The following is a 13,206-nucleotide window of genomic DNA, read 5'->3' on the forward strand; positions in this document are numbered from 1 at the left end:
AGCAGCAGCAAAAGGGAATCAGAGGAAGGCAGCAGCCAGATGCAAGAAGTGGAGGAGGTGCCGTGGAGGCCGTCCGGGATGTGGGAGGGAGCGCAGCCCCTGAGCTTCGGCGCTCCCTTCAGCAGGGCAAGTCCGCCGAGCCAAGTTCCCCTCCCGGTCCGCGCTGATTTTACTGGTAGCTGGGTGAGGGGGGCAGAGAGGGGGGCTGAACGAATGTGCCTCGAGGACTCAGCAGTAAGGGAGAGCCCGGGCAAGCATGCTTCCTACCTTTGTGCGCATGCGCAGGAAACCAGGAAAGCCAGACTCCACGTGCAGCCCGGCAGAACTAAGGGCTGCTGGGAGCTGAGGGTGGGGCTTCACTTCCAGGAGGAAGCAAGCCACCGCCCTAACTTCCCTCCCTCCCGGTCCCAACCCAGCCGCTGAACATAGTTTCAGAATGGAGCAAGGGTGGCTGGAACCAGTTGCCCCCGGGGGAGGCTGAGCCCCTCCCTGAAAATTTCGGGGAGAAGGAACCTTCCTGAAAAATTTGGGGGAAGGCTGACGCCCCGCCGCCCCCACGAACTTTACGCCTATGGAAGGGAAAGGAGTTTGTAAGCTACTCTGAGACTCCTTTGGGTAGTGAAAGGCGGGGTATAAATCCAATCTCTTCTTCTTCCAACAGAAGAGCCACTTAGGCGCCTTAGGCTGAAGGAAGACTCCAAACCTCAGCCAAAAAGAAAAGTGGGGTATAAATATTTGAATACATAACTTTGCCCAGTGGAGTGGCAAGGATAAGGGTAGGGTCAAGCCCCATTATATACGGTGGTGGAGGAAGGTGCCATCGAGTCACAGCTGACTTATGGCAACCCCATAGAGTTTTCAAGGTAAGAGATTAATGGAAGTGGCTTGCCATTGTTTGCCTCTGCGTGAACGCCCTGGACTTTGGTGGTCTCCCGTCAAGCATGGGAGTCTATGGAGCCAATGGTGGTAAATGTGCAAGCAAAGGAATCATTCTGATGAATCAGCGGGAGACGTGAATAACAGAAACTGTAGAATAAAAGGAAGCTTAAGGGAAACATGCGAGTTGTTTCTGTGGTTGGAAGTGCTGTTAAATTGCAGCCAACGTATGGTGACCCCGTCGAGTTTTCAAGGCAAGAGACGTTCAGAGGTGGTTGGCCATTGTATGCATCTGCGTAGAGGCCCTGGACTTTGGTGGTCACCCATCCAAGCACTATCAGGGCTGACCTTGCTTAAACTTCCAAGATCTGAGGATAGTGGGCTGGCCTGGGCCATCCAGGTCAGGGGTCTCCATTATATATACTATGGCATAAACTTTTGTGTACTGGACCAAGTCACGGATTGGCAGAAGTGTCACAGACTGCACTTTGTTAATGTCTAAAATGGCCTCCCCAGTTGGTCTGTAGACACATGGATATATTATTTATTGAATATGTTTTAAGCCTACCCATTCTCCTGGGAGTCTTGGACAGCAAATGTTCGCCCTCTGCTGTTTTACCCTCACAACAACCCTGTGAGGTAGGTTAGGCTGAGAGAGAACAACTGGCTAAAGGTTACCCGGTGAGCAGAGTGGGGGTTTGATCCTGGTACTCCCAGGTTGTACTGCGACTGCTAGGCCACACTGACTTACAACCATTCCAGATGGGATGCAAGTGAGCGTTGACTCTTAAAAGTTCATGCAGGAATTAATTTTATTAGTCTTTAAAGAACAACTGGACCCCTATTTTAGTGCCAAAATAGTAGCTTTTTAAAATACAAGAGGTAGAAATACCAGTGTCTGTGTACACCACAGACGAATGCAAAATATTTTGTAGCTTGTATCCTTTTGTCTTGTTGGTAGAACAGACACACCTACTACTGTTTCCAATCTTTTGTTTATGCCCCCCCATACAGTATACATCAACTATTCGGGAAATCACCACTTTTGACCAAGAGAATTCTAGCCCCTGCAAACTCCCACTAGAGAATCTTTGCTGGTTTGTTTTCTTGGCATACGTCTGGAAATTAAAGAGCAGAACATGAAACAAGACCATTTTTTTTTAAACCTGGAGAGGAATATTATCACACATTGCAACAATGCCATTATGTGCAACATGAATAAAAAGCTGACCAAACGAACATGTGTTGGACAAATATGTTGCTTATTGTATAAACTGACTCACCAACTGAGGACTTTAATGTCCAAAGTGACTGAGTAACCTAGAGATCTTATATTTATGTTGGTGCTAGGGAAAGGCAGCTCTTGGTAATCTAAGTTTTGCTTTTTAAAAAGAGAGGTTATCAGCAGAGAGGGACATCCTCTTTTTTTGTGCAAAGGTACCTTTTCGTCTGCCTTCTTACAGAAGAGGCCCACTCGCCCAAGAGAACTGGAAAAGTTAAGTGGAACTATTGCCCTACAGTCCTGCTTTCTCTGGTGCCTGTGTGGTGCCGACAGTAAATTCCTCTATTATTTGTAGGGGGGGGGGAATAAGCTCTTAAGGGGTTTAGCTCGATTGCTAAGCAATGTGGGTATTTTGATTAGACAGGCAACTCCAACCCCAGGGTAAATACGGAACCGGTCACAGGTTTTGTTCAAGGGGAGATTTACTGGTGAGTTATCCCAGGGATATCGACTGAAACTGAGCACATGCTTAACTTTCTCCCATTGAAATTGACAGAAAGAGCACCTGACATCAGCTGAATATCCTTCCAGTATTCCAAGGAAAACAGGACACTTATCCCATGAGCCTTTGTGGCAGTTTTCAAATCACCAATAGCCCCATTCTATGCATGTAGTGACAGCGTGAGACACCGGGACCAGGGAGTCCTTGATTCAAATCCCCCTTCCCTGCCACAAATGGCCCCTGGATTACTCTGGGCCAGTCACCATTTTCCTAGCTTACCTTGCAGGGTTGCTGGGAAGATTCCTCAGAGGACGCCTGCTGCCCTGAGCTCCTTGGATACAACTCAGGATCAAAAAGTAATAAATACGCCCCAGAGGGATTTACTCCCAAGTAAATGCACAGAAGCTTGCAGCCAAAAAGAGAGGAACGCTGAAAACTAGGGGACCTGTTGCAAGAAGGCCGCAGCCCTAGAAGCATAGCAAGGATTACTCACATCGCGTGCCAAAGAAATGTTCTTTTTTCCCTTCTCCTTTCTTCCTTTAAATAGGGCTTGGTTCCTGCTTGCTTTGCTATGTGTTTGTGCATTAGAATGAAAAAGGCTTTTGTTTTCTTCCGAGCAAGGCGGTATGCTTCGGCTGTCATTAATATAATTATTTTTTTTTAAATGCAGAACTAAAAAAAAAAAAAGACACACACTGGCATGTCCAGCTTAGCAGTGCTCTAAAGTCAGTTCTTAGGAGCAAAAAACGACTTCCTTTGGGCAGTCGAGTCCGAGCATACTGTGTTCCTCTTGAATGACGAAATGTTAGTAAGCAAAAAAGCCAGAGTTCTTTGCAGCGATGCGGCCGCTACATAGCAACTGAACAGAAAGGGCAGGGAAACGGCCATGTGCGCTTTTATGGGGTTGTTGCTGTTGCTATTTCTGTCTTGGTTAAATGCTTTGAAATCCACATTTGTGTATAGAGGAAAAGGCCTATCCTCCCATTTCTCCTTCTTTTGGAGTTTCTCTTCATCCCATTTGCCAGTATTTTACAATAATAAGGTCCACCTGAAGTTAAACACTTACAAGTTCTACTTATGGGAGGTAAAGTTTTTTAATTTTTTTTTTTAAATTAAAACTGCACGGTGGTTTGTGACTTGTGCACACAGCACCCTGTTGCAACACACCTGCCCATTTTTCTTGTTTCTGCACACATGAGGCTGGCTTGCACTGAAATGAGACCCTTGGTCCACCAGGGTTGCCTACCCAGACTGGCAGCAGCTCTCCAAGGTCTTAGACAGAGGTCTTGCCCACCTACTGCCTGCTCCTTTTAACTGGAGATGCCAGGGATCGAACCAGGGAACTTCTGCATGCCAAGCGGAAGCTCTGCCACTGAGCCACAGCCCCCACACAGGCTTTTGTTGCTCAGAGTTGCATTCTGGGACATTCGGACACCTATATAGGCTAGCAGGAAAATCCTCAAAGCTGGGGGTTGCCAACTCTGGGTTGGGAAATACCTGGAGATTTTGGGGGGGTAGAGTGTGGGGAGGGTGGGGTTTGGGAAGGGAGGGACCACCTTAGCAGGGTATAGCACCCTAGAGTCCATCCTTCAAAGCAGCCATTTTCTCCAGGAGAACTGACCTCTGCCGTCTGGAGATGAGCTGTAATTCTAGGGGGCCTTCGGGTCTCACTTGGAGGCTGGCAGTCCTAGTGATAAAGGATAATGTTAAGCTTCACCTAAGAGACCTCATGAACTCCAACAAAACTTTTATTTGTAGTAAGAGCCCAGCAGGAACTCATTAGCATAATAGGCCACACCCAACAGCAAGAACTCACTAGCATATTGGGCCACACCCCTGACAGCACAGCTCATTAGCCCATTAGGCCGCACCCCCGTGTTACCAGAAGTGTGGTCATCCAGCCACACCCACCTTTTGCTTCTTATTCCATTTACTTTGTTTGTTGTCAAAACACAGGGCCTTTTTTTGTAGCAGGAACTCCTTTGCATGTTAGGCCACACACCCCCTAATGTAGCCAATCCTAATGAGTTTCTGCTGTTGGGTGTGGCCTATTATGCTAATGAGTTCCTGCTGGGCGTGGCCAACTTGGGAGCCAGCCGGAACTCCGTTCCTGTGCGTTCCTGCCCCAAAATAGCCCTGAGTAAGAGGGTATGCAATAAACAAGGGGAGGAACATATGTGCTAAGTACAGCGCAGGTTCACAGAGACTACATCAGATCTCCATGTTCCAGAACGATTTCATTCATCTTGTGAAAAACTGGTGAACCTTCTGCGGAGAGTGGTAGTGGAGGCTGTGGGGAGTGTCTTGGTAGGGGAAGGATTAGGCAGTTATGATCAGAATCTGAGCTTCCAAAGAGCTTCTAGAGAGCCAGTTTGGTGTAGTGGTTAGGAGCGTGGATTCTGATCTCGGAGAACCGGGTTTGATTCCCCACTCCTCCACATGCAGCTGCTGGTGTGACCTTGGGTCAGTCACAAGTTCTCTCAGAGCTGTTCTCTCAAGGGCAGTTCTCGAAAGAGCTCTCTCAGCCCCACCTACCTCACAGGGTGCCTGTTGAGGGGAGGGGAAGGGAAAGGAGATTGTGAGACACTCTGAGACTCCTTCAGGTAGTGAAGGGCAGGGTATAAATCCAATCTCTCCCCCCCCCTCCTCTTCTTCTTCTGGAACCTGGATACCCACTTTACTTTTTACATTGTTAAAAGTCTTTTTTGTTTGTTTGTTTGTTTTGCGTCCACAATGCAGCAAGAAAAATAATCTGCCCGGTGAGGTGGTGGTTAGATTCTCCCAAAGACAAGTGAGGGATCAGATCCAAAGGCAACAAATGGAACTACCCTGAAAATTGACGGCAACGAGATAAGAGTTTTGAAAGATATTCTATTTGAAATAAGAAAAAAAAGGAAAAAATATAGAGACCTGGCTTTTTTTAAACAAAAGAATAATATCCCTTACAAATGGATTTTACCTGTATGCGTACTCTTTACATTCAAAGACAAGAGGGAAAAAATTGACTCTGTAATGAAAGCACGTGAGTTCTTGTGGCAACAACTTGGACCAACGGGGGAAGATGATGAGGACAAGGAAAGTGGAGATGAAACACCTACTGAAGAAGACTCGGACTCAGAACGTGGGGCAGCTGCCCCTAAGCAGGGATATCAATTGAGGGAAAGAAGAGGCAAAAAATAAGATGCTAAACCTTTCTGAAGTTTGCTGTTTTCTTTGATAATTAATTGTTCTTGTGTATTGCTCCCTACTAAGTCTGAATATCTAGACTTGAAGCATATAAGCAAGTATATTAATCACCTTAAATGTAACAAATAATTCTTTTTACTTTAAAGCTATATTGTAACTATTATATGACCACCACCTCTTGGATTTTTAGGGGTTATCTTTACTTTCTCCCGTAGTTTGTAGTTTCCCTCACCTTATTTCTTTGTAGTTTTGGAAAATAAAAAAATGTAAAAAAAAAAAGAGGGGGAAAAATTAAATCACAGCTGTCAACTTTTAAAAGTGTTATCCAAAAACGCCCTCATTTTGTCTACCTCGGTTGCTTTTAGGGATGCATTTTTCATGTGTAGCTGCAGCTTCCTGGCAGAGACCTGTACAAATGACAGTGGCATTTTTTCTCTCAGCTGTCACAATGACAGGAATTACTTGTGGGGAGCTTTGGATGGTCTGGCTCTCAGGTAACACATACAAAACTCACAAGGGACTCACTCTTGGAGATTTTGAAGCCCCCTAAGTTCAGAGAACTTATGGTGCTGGAGAAGACTCTTGAGAGTCTCTTGGACTGCAAGAAGATCAAATCAGTCAATCCTAAAAGAAATCAGCCCTGACTATTCCCTGGAAGGCCAGATAATGAAACTGAAGCTCAACTACTTTGGCCACCAAAGGAGAAGGGAGCACTCACTGGAGAAGACCCTGATGCTGGGAAAGACTGAAGGTCAAAGAAGACGGGGACGGCAAAGTATGAGATGGTTAGACAGTGTCATAGATGCAACGAACATGAAGTTGAGCCAACTTCAGAGGACGGCGGAAGACCGGAAGGCCTGGTGTGATCTGGTCCATGGGGTCGCGAAGAGTCGGACTCGACTGTGCGACTGAACAACAACAAGTTCTGAGATCAGGATTATGGATGCAGCCTGGTAGGAAATCCTTCTGGCCTCATGCTTAGTTTCTACGGCCGAAGCAACCATTTCAGAAAAGCTCTACATTATTAAATTTTAGCCAAAGGAAGTCGCCAACAGCATTGCCCCTTCTGTAGATAGCTCTCTGCCATCGCTTTACACGTTTCTTTCTTTCTTTTTTGCTTTCTTCTTCTCTCTGCTCCTTCTGACTTATTTTTTTTAAATCATAAAGGTGAAGGATAGTGTACGACAAGCCCATAAATCTGTAGAAGTCCTGCTGGTAATGAATATCACTTCAAAACAAAAGGTTTGCAGAAAACCGCAAGGTCAGCTTATCTGCGGTGTCCATTATCAGCCAAAACCAGAGAAGGCCATGGCTCGAAGGGAAAGTGCATGTTTTGTCTGCAGAAGGACTGAAGTTTAATCCTTGGCTTCACCCACTCAAAGATCTCAAAAAGCAGGGATAGAGACAGGCCTTTCTCTGCCTGAAGCTCCTGAGAGGAGGAGGAGGAGGAGAAGAAGAGGAGGAGGAGGAGATTGGATTTATATCCCGCCCTTCACTACCCAAAGACGTATCAGAGCGGCTTACAATCTCCTTTCCTTTCCCCTCCCCACAACAGACACCCTGTGAGGTAGGTGGGTCTGAGTCAGCTCTTTCAAGGACTGCCCTTGAGAGAACAGCTCTGAGAGAACTTGTGACTGACCCAAGGTCACACCAGCAGCTGCATGTGGAGGAGTGGGGAATCAGACCCGGTTCTCCCAGATCAGCGTCCACGCTCCCAACCACTACATCAAACTGAGTCTGAGAGCAGGAGGCAATCAGAGCAGACAAAAACCGCAAGGCACAACCTGTTCCACTCCCTCTCCAGTGAAGGAATAATTCCCAGACCAGGCCATCCTGTGACCCACCAGTCCAGATGGCTGCATTCAGAGCTGGGATTTTTGCAGCCTGCTGCAACATGGGAGATCTCCTTGACTATTTCAAGGGAGAGCTGGGCAGCCTGGTCTGCTTTATTGCCCGGACATTTCTCACAGAGGATGCATTTGACAGGTAAGTAGGACCAAACGCTCAGTGCTTTCCCAGGTGTCCTGCTTTCCCAGGTTAGTTCCAAAAACTGTAAGATCAGGGAGAAGTAGAACACATGTTCCTACGTGAGCCCCCATAAGAGAGTTCAATAGCTGTGGCTCAACGGTAGAATGTCTACTTTGCATGGAGAAGGTCCCAGGTTTAGTCCCCAGCATCTCCAGTTAAAAGGACCCAGCAGTAAGTGTTGTGAAAGACTTCTGTCTAGGCAGGGCTATTTTTGGGCAGGAACGCACAGGAACGGAGTTCCGGCTGGCTCCTGAGTTGGCCACACCCAGCAGGAACTCATTAGCATAACAGGCCACACCCAACAGCAGAAACTCATTAGGATTGGCTACGTTAGGGGTGTGTGGCCTAACATGCAAAGGAGTTCCTGCTACAAAAAAAGCCCTGGGTTTTGACAACAAACAAGATAAACAGAATAAGAAGCAAAAGGGGTGTGTGGCTGGATGACCACACTTCTTGTAACACGGGGGTGTGGCCTAATATGCTAATGTGCTGTCAAGGGTGTGGCCTAATATGCTAATGAGTGTCTGCTGTTGGGTGTGGCCTATTATGCTAATGAGTTCCTGCTGGGCTTTTTCTACAAAAAAAGCCCTGTGTCTTGGAATCTGGAACGCCTCTGCCCATCAGAGTAGACAATACTAACCCTGTTAGATCAATGGTTTGACTCAGTAGGAGGCAGCTTCATGCACTGAGGAGGAGGGGGAGGAGGAGAAGCAGAAGAAGAGGAGGAGTTGGAGGAGTTGGATTTATACCCCATCCATCACTCAGAGTCTCAGAGAGGCTTACATTCTCCTTCCCTTCCTCTCCCCACAACAGATACCCTGTAAGGTAGGTGGGGCTGAGTGAGAGAACTGTGACTGACCCAAGGTCACCCAACTGGCTGCATGTGGAGGAGTGGCAAATCAAACCCGGTTCTCCATATTAGAGTCTGCTGATTTTAACTACTAAAGCAAACTGGCTCTCTCAGCTATCCTCCCCATGAATACATCTTGCAAATTAGCAAGGCACCTTTCCCCTTACATGCTTCCAGTGGGAGGAAACAACATCTGAACTATCTAATACTCTCTGATCAGCCACAGCTGGGTTCTTTTACAGGCTCCCTTCCTTGCACTGTAAACAGCAGAGTGGACTCAATTGCTGGCATAATGCTGACACCTTGTGTGAAACCGAGGAAGTGTCACAAACTCGAATCTTAAAATGTTTTCACCCCCCTGATGTTTGTTGTGCAGTCTCTTTAAAAAATCAATCAGGGACACTGTTTTGAGAAGCTGGGAACGGCAGTCTCTTTACATGCATGCCAGACCATGACCCAGGACAGAGACGGCAGCATCAAGGAGGCTTATACAAAGAGATAAATAGCTGGGTGTCATCGATGTATTGAGGATGTCCCACTAGAAAGCTATGGACAATCTCTTTTAAAGGCTTCATATAGACATTCAAAGCACGTTAAATGTGCAGGTGCCTACCATTCTACTTGCATCAGGCACTTGAAGGGGAATTCTTCGGTGGGTCTCCATTTGTGGAGGAACTAACCCAAACCTCTTCCTCTGATTTGGGGTTCCAATATCCCGCGATGGTGTGGATCAGGTGTGCAGAATTTGATAGTCCACCAGTCACTAGTTGGGGCCTGCCAGATCTTTGATAACCCTTCTGATTTTTCAGCCCCAGCCAAGTGGTGAATGTCGGCTGTTTCTTTGGCTCCTGGCTGGCCCCTGTACATGGCTGGCCTTTGGCTTGAAGTGAGCCATCCTGGCATTGTGGTTAGAGAGTCAGACTAGGATCCAGGAGACTCAGGATCAAATCCTGCCATGGAAGCTTGCTGGATAACACTGGGACAGTCACAACCTCACAGGGTTGTTGTACGGACAAAGTTGGAGGATGGGGAGAATGATGCTGTAAACTGTGGCTCAGTAGTAGAGTATCTGCTTGACATACAGAAGGTCCCTGTTCAATCCCCAGCATCTCCAGTTAAAGGAGCAGGCAGTAGGTGATACGAAAGACCTCTGCCTGAGACCCTGGAGAGCTGCTGCCAATCTGAGTAGGCAATACTGGCCTTGATGGACCAAGGGTCTGACTCACTATGAGGTGCCTTCATGTGTGCAGAAACTTGGGGAACCCATAGAGAGAAGAGTGGGGTATAAATACCTAAAAATTAAAAATATCTAGAGTTAGGCATGCGTCAGCCTATTGATTTAAGTAGAACTAGACACGTCTAACTTTGCATAGGATCGTATCGCGAGGTGGAAGGCCATGTGGGAGAAATCACCAAGGAGTGCAACGTCTCACCCAGCTTCTCAGTCTACCTCCCAAATTATCCAAGCGATCTGCAGTCCTAACAAGGAGATAATGCCGCTCAGGCTGTGGTTGGGAAATTAATCCTTCTTCATCCCCATGGCAATAAGTAGCACTGAGAGGTTTAAAACAGCAGCCGGGGGAGTGCAGCGCAGGAGCAAGTGAGCTTCATGAGAAGCCTGGCTTTTTGCACCTGGAGAAGGAGAGAAGGGAGGCCCCCAGCTAAAGCTGTGCTAAATGTTTTAAAGCACTTTCGACTTTGGTTATCCCTTGGAGACTGTTATTTTAGGGTGAGACTTTGTTTATGGGGGGGGGGGGTTTGCCCTCCACGACTAGCACTTTTACCAGTCTGGCTTCTGTTCACTCTCTACCCAGTGCCTTATCCCAAATTAAGCTCCAGTTCTGCTAATGCAGTGATTACCATGTTTTTTTCACCCTGTACTCTCAGCCTTTAAAGGTTTGGTGTGAGAGACACTGGGTCCAGTACTGGATTTTATATTTTCAATGGGAGATTTCACTGTTTTCACTTCATTCTTCCCACGTGCAACGATGGTACCATCTCTACTTAATCCAGGAGCCCCCAATGTGGCGCCCGCAACACCTTTCCTGGTGTCTGCTAAGTGCTTTCAGGAAGTGGGTGGAGCCAGGTGGGGCTTTTGCCCAGCAAGGTTTCTGATTGGCTACCGGATATTTGATTGGCAGTTCAGATTTTACTTTGGCAGCAGTTGCCAGCCACAGCACAAGGATCTTCAGTGCGTGACTGAAGGTAAGCTGCAGCAGCCATTTTGTGGTTAGCTCCACTTCCTGTGGCAGCCATTTTGGGGCTGCACCCACCACACTATGTCAGTATTCCCCCAGGCTCAAAGAGGTTGGGGACCCCTAACTTAATCTATTCAGAACACAGTTTGGGTCCACTAGCACCTTTAAGACCAAAACAGTTTAATTCTGGGTATAAGCTTTTGTGTGCATGCATACTTCTTCAGATACAACATGGCTACCCACCTGTCTATAAGAAAGATATAGACAAACTGGAACATGGCCAGAGGAGGACAACGAAGATGGTGATGGGTCTGGAGACCAAGTCCTATGAGGAAAGGTTGAAGGAGCTGGGTATGTTTAGCCTGGAGAGGAGACAACTGAGAGGTGATATGATAACCATCTTCAAGTACTTGAAGGGCTGTCATATAGAGGATGGTACAGAGGTTTTTTTCTGTTGCCCCAGAAGGTCGGACCAGAACCAATGGGTTGAAATTAAACCAGAAGAGTTTTCAGCTAAACATTAGGGAGAACTTCCTGACAGAGCGATTCCTCAGTGGAACAGGCTTCCTCTGGAGGTGGTGGGCTGGGCTCTCCTCCTTTGGAGGTTTCTAAGAGAGGCTATATGGCCATCTGACAGCAATGCTAATTGTGTGAACTTAGGCAGATCATAAGAGGGAGGGCAGGAAGGGCTGCATAGTTCTTGTGGCCCTTTCTTACACGCCCAGAGAAATGCTGATTGTCACTTTGGGGTCAGGAAGCAATTTTTCTCAAGGCCAGTTTGGGCAGGGATCCTGGAGGGGTTTTTTTTGTCATCTTTTGGACGTGGAACAGTGGTCACCGTGGGTGCGGAGGGGGAAGGAATTGTGAATTTCCTGCATTGTGCAGGGGGTTGGACTAGATGACCCTGGAGGTCCCTTCCGTTCCAACTCTATGATTCTATGAATTAATCTACTCAGGATTGCCTGGCATTCAACACAGTATGCAAACCTGGGGGCATCCATTTTTGAAACAGCCCAAAGCCACCACTTTTGAACAGAATGATCATTCCAGTTGGGGATTACATGGTACTCTGTAGCAGCAAAAGAAGACAGGAGTTCAGAGCGCCACCTTCAAGACAAATGACATTTATTCCACCGTAAGCTTTTGGGAGTCTGATGAAGTGAGCTCTTGACTTGCACTTATGTTAGAATAAATGTGATTAGTCTTCCAAGGTGCCGTTGGACTCCTGTTCTGAAACAGAGACCTTAGAAGGTAGGCAAGACAGTTTGGTTTCTAAATTAATTGTACAATGGGCGTCGCAGGATGTGAGCCAAGTTCAGTGTGCTTTGCTTTCTTTGACTGTAGGGCCCAGCGAGGCCTTTAGGTCTGCGAGTCCCACCATTGACTCCTCTCTTTCTGTTCTCCTCTGTGCTTGGCCCTCATGCCCTAACATAAGCACTGCTTCCTGGTGCTCAGCCTCTTAACTGCACATGACTGACACCTCCGTGCATGAATCCTGAGGGCTCCTTATGAAGATGGATTCACAGTTCACGCTGCTGCTGCTGCCCCCTTATTTTTTATAAATTGCCAGTGATTTTCAATTTCTCCCCGTTTGGATCCCTCCCGCTTCGGTTTTTATCCTCCTTTCTTCTAGCATCGCTGCCGAAGCAGAGGGAAGCCCCGAATGCAGTTTTCTGAGTTTTCGCCATAACGCTGTAAACAGTATGCACTTAAAAGCATTCCTATTGACCAGGGAAAATCTCTAATTTTTCTTGTTATCAGTATCTGCTATATCGTTGTTCCTGTTGTGGCTTGGGGGGGGGGGGGATACCTTGTTAAGGTTTTAGTGTGAGTTACTAGGAGATGCCATTCCTTGGGGGTACAGCTCCTTTTCCTCGATTTCAAGAAAAATATCAGGAGCAAATGTACACAAATACTAAGGCACCGTGCAGTATATTTATTTATTTTCATTTGTATTTCACCTTTTTCACTGAGACCCAAGTCAGATTACAAGTATGATTCTAAAAAACAAACCAACCTTTCATTCAATCAGTAGGCAATTTATAAAATATGATAACATCAGGCAATCAGTTAAGTAGAATATGATAACATTTGTCTCTCGCAGCAAAGATTTCTAGTAAGATAAAATGATACAGTGGGGATGAGACTGTAGAACAGCCAACGTATCTGTTTAAGGCATTAAGACAATCAGAGTAGGAAAGACTTTATCCCTAATGGAAGTCATCTCCTCAGCCAAGCCATTCCACCGCAGCTTCGTACTTCCTTCAAGAAAGCTCTTTTATAGCCCTCATTCCGTAGCAAATGGGGTGTAGTTTGAACTGCAGATAACATATTGCAGAACAGT

The sequence above is a fragment of the Gekko japonicus genome, unplaced genomic scaffold (genome assembly GCF_001447785.1).
Source record: "Gekko japonicus isolate JY-2015 unplaced genomic scaffold, Gekko_japonicus_V1.1 scaffold892, whole genome shotgun sequence".
Lineage (NCBI taxonomy): Eukaryota > Metazoa > Chordata > Lepidosauria > Squamata > Gekkonidae > Gekko > Gekko japonicus.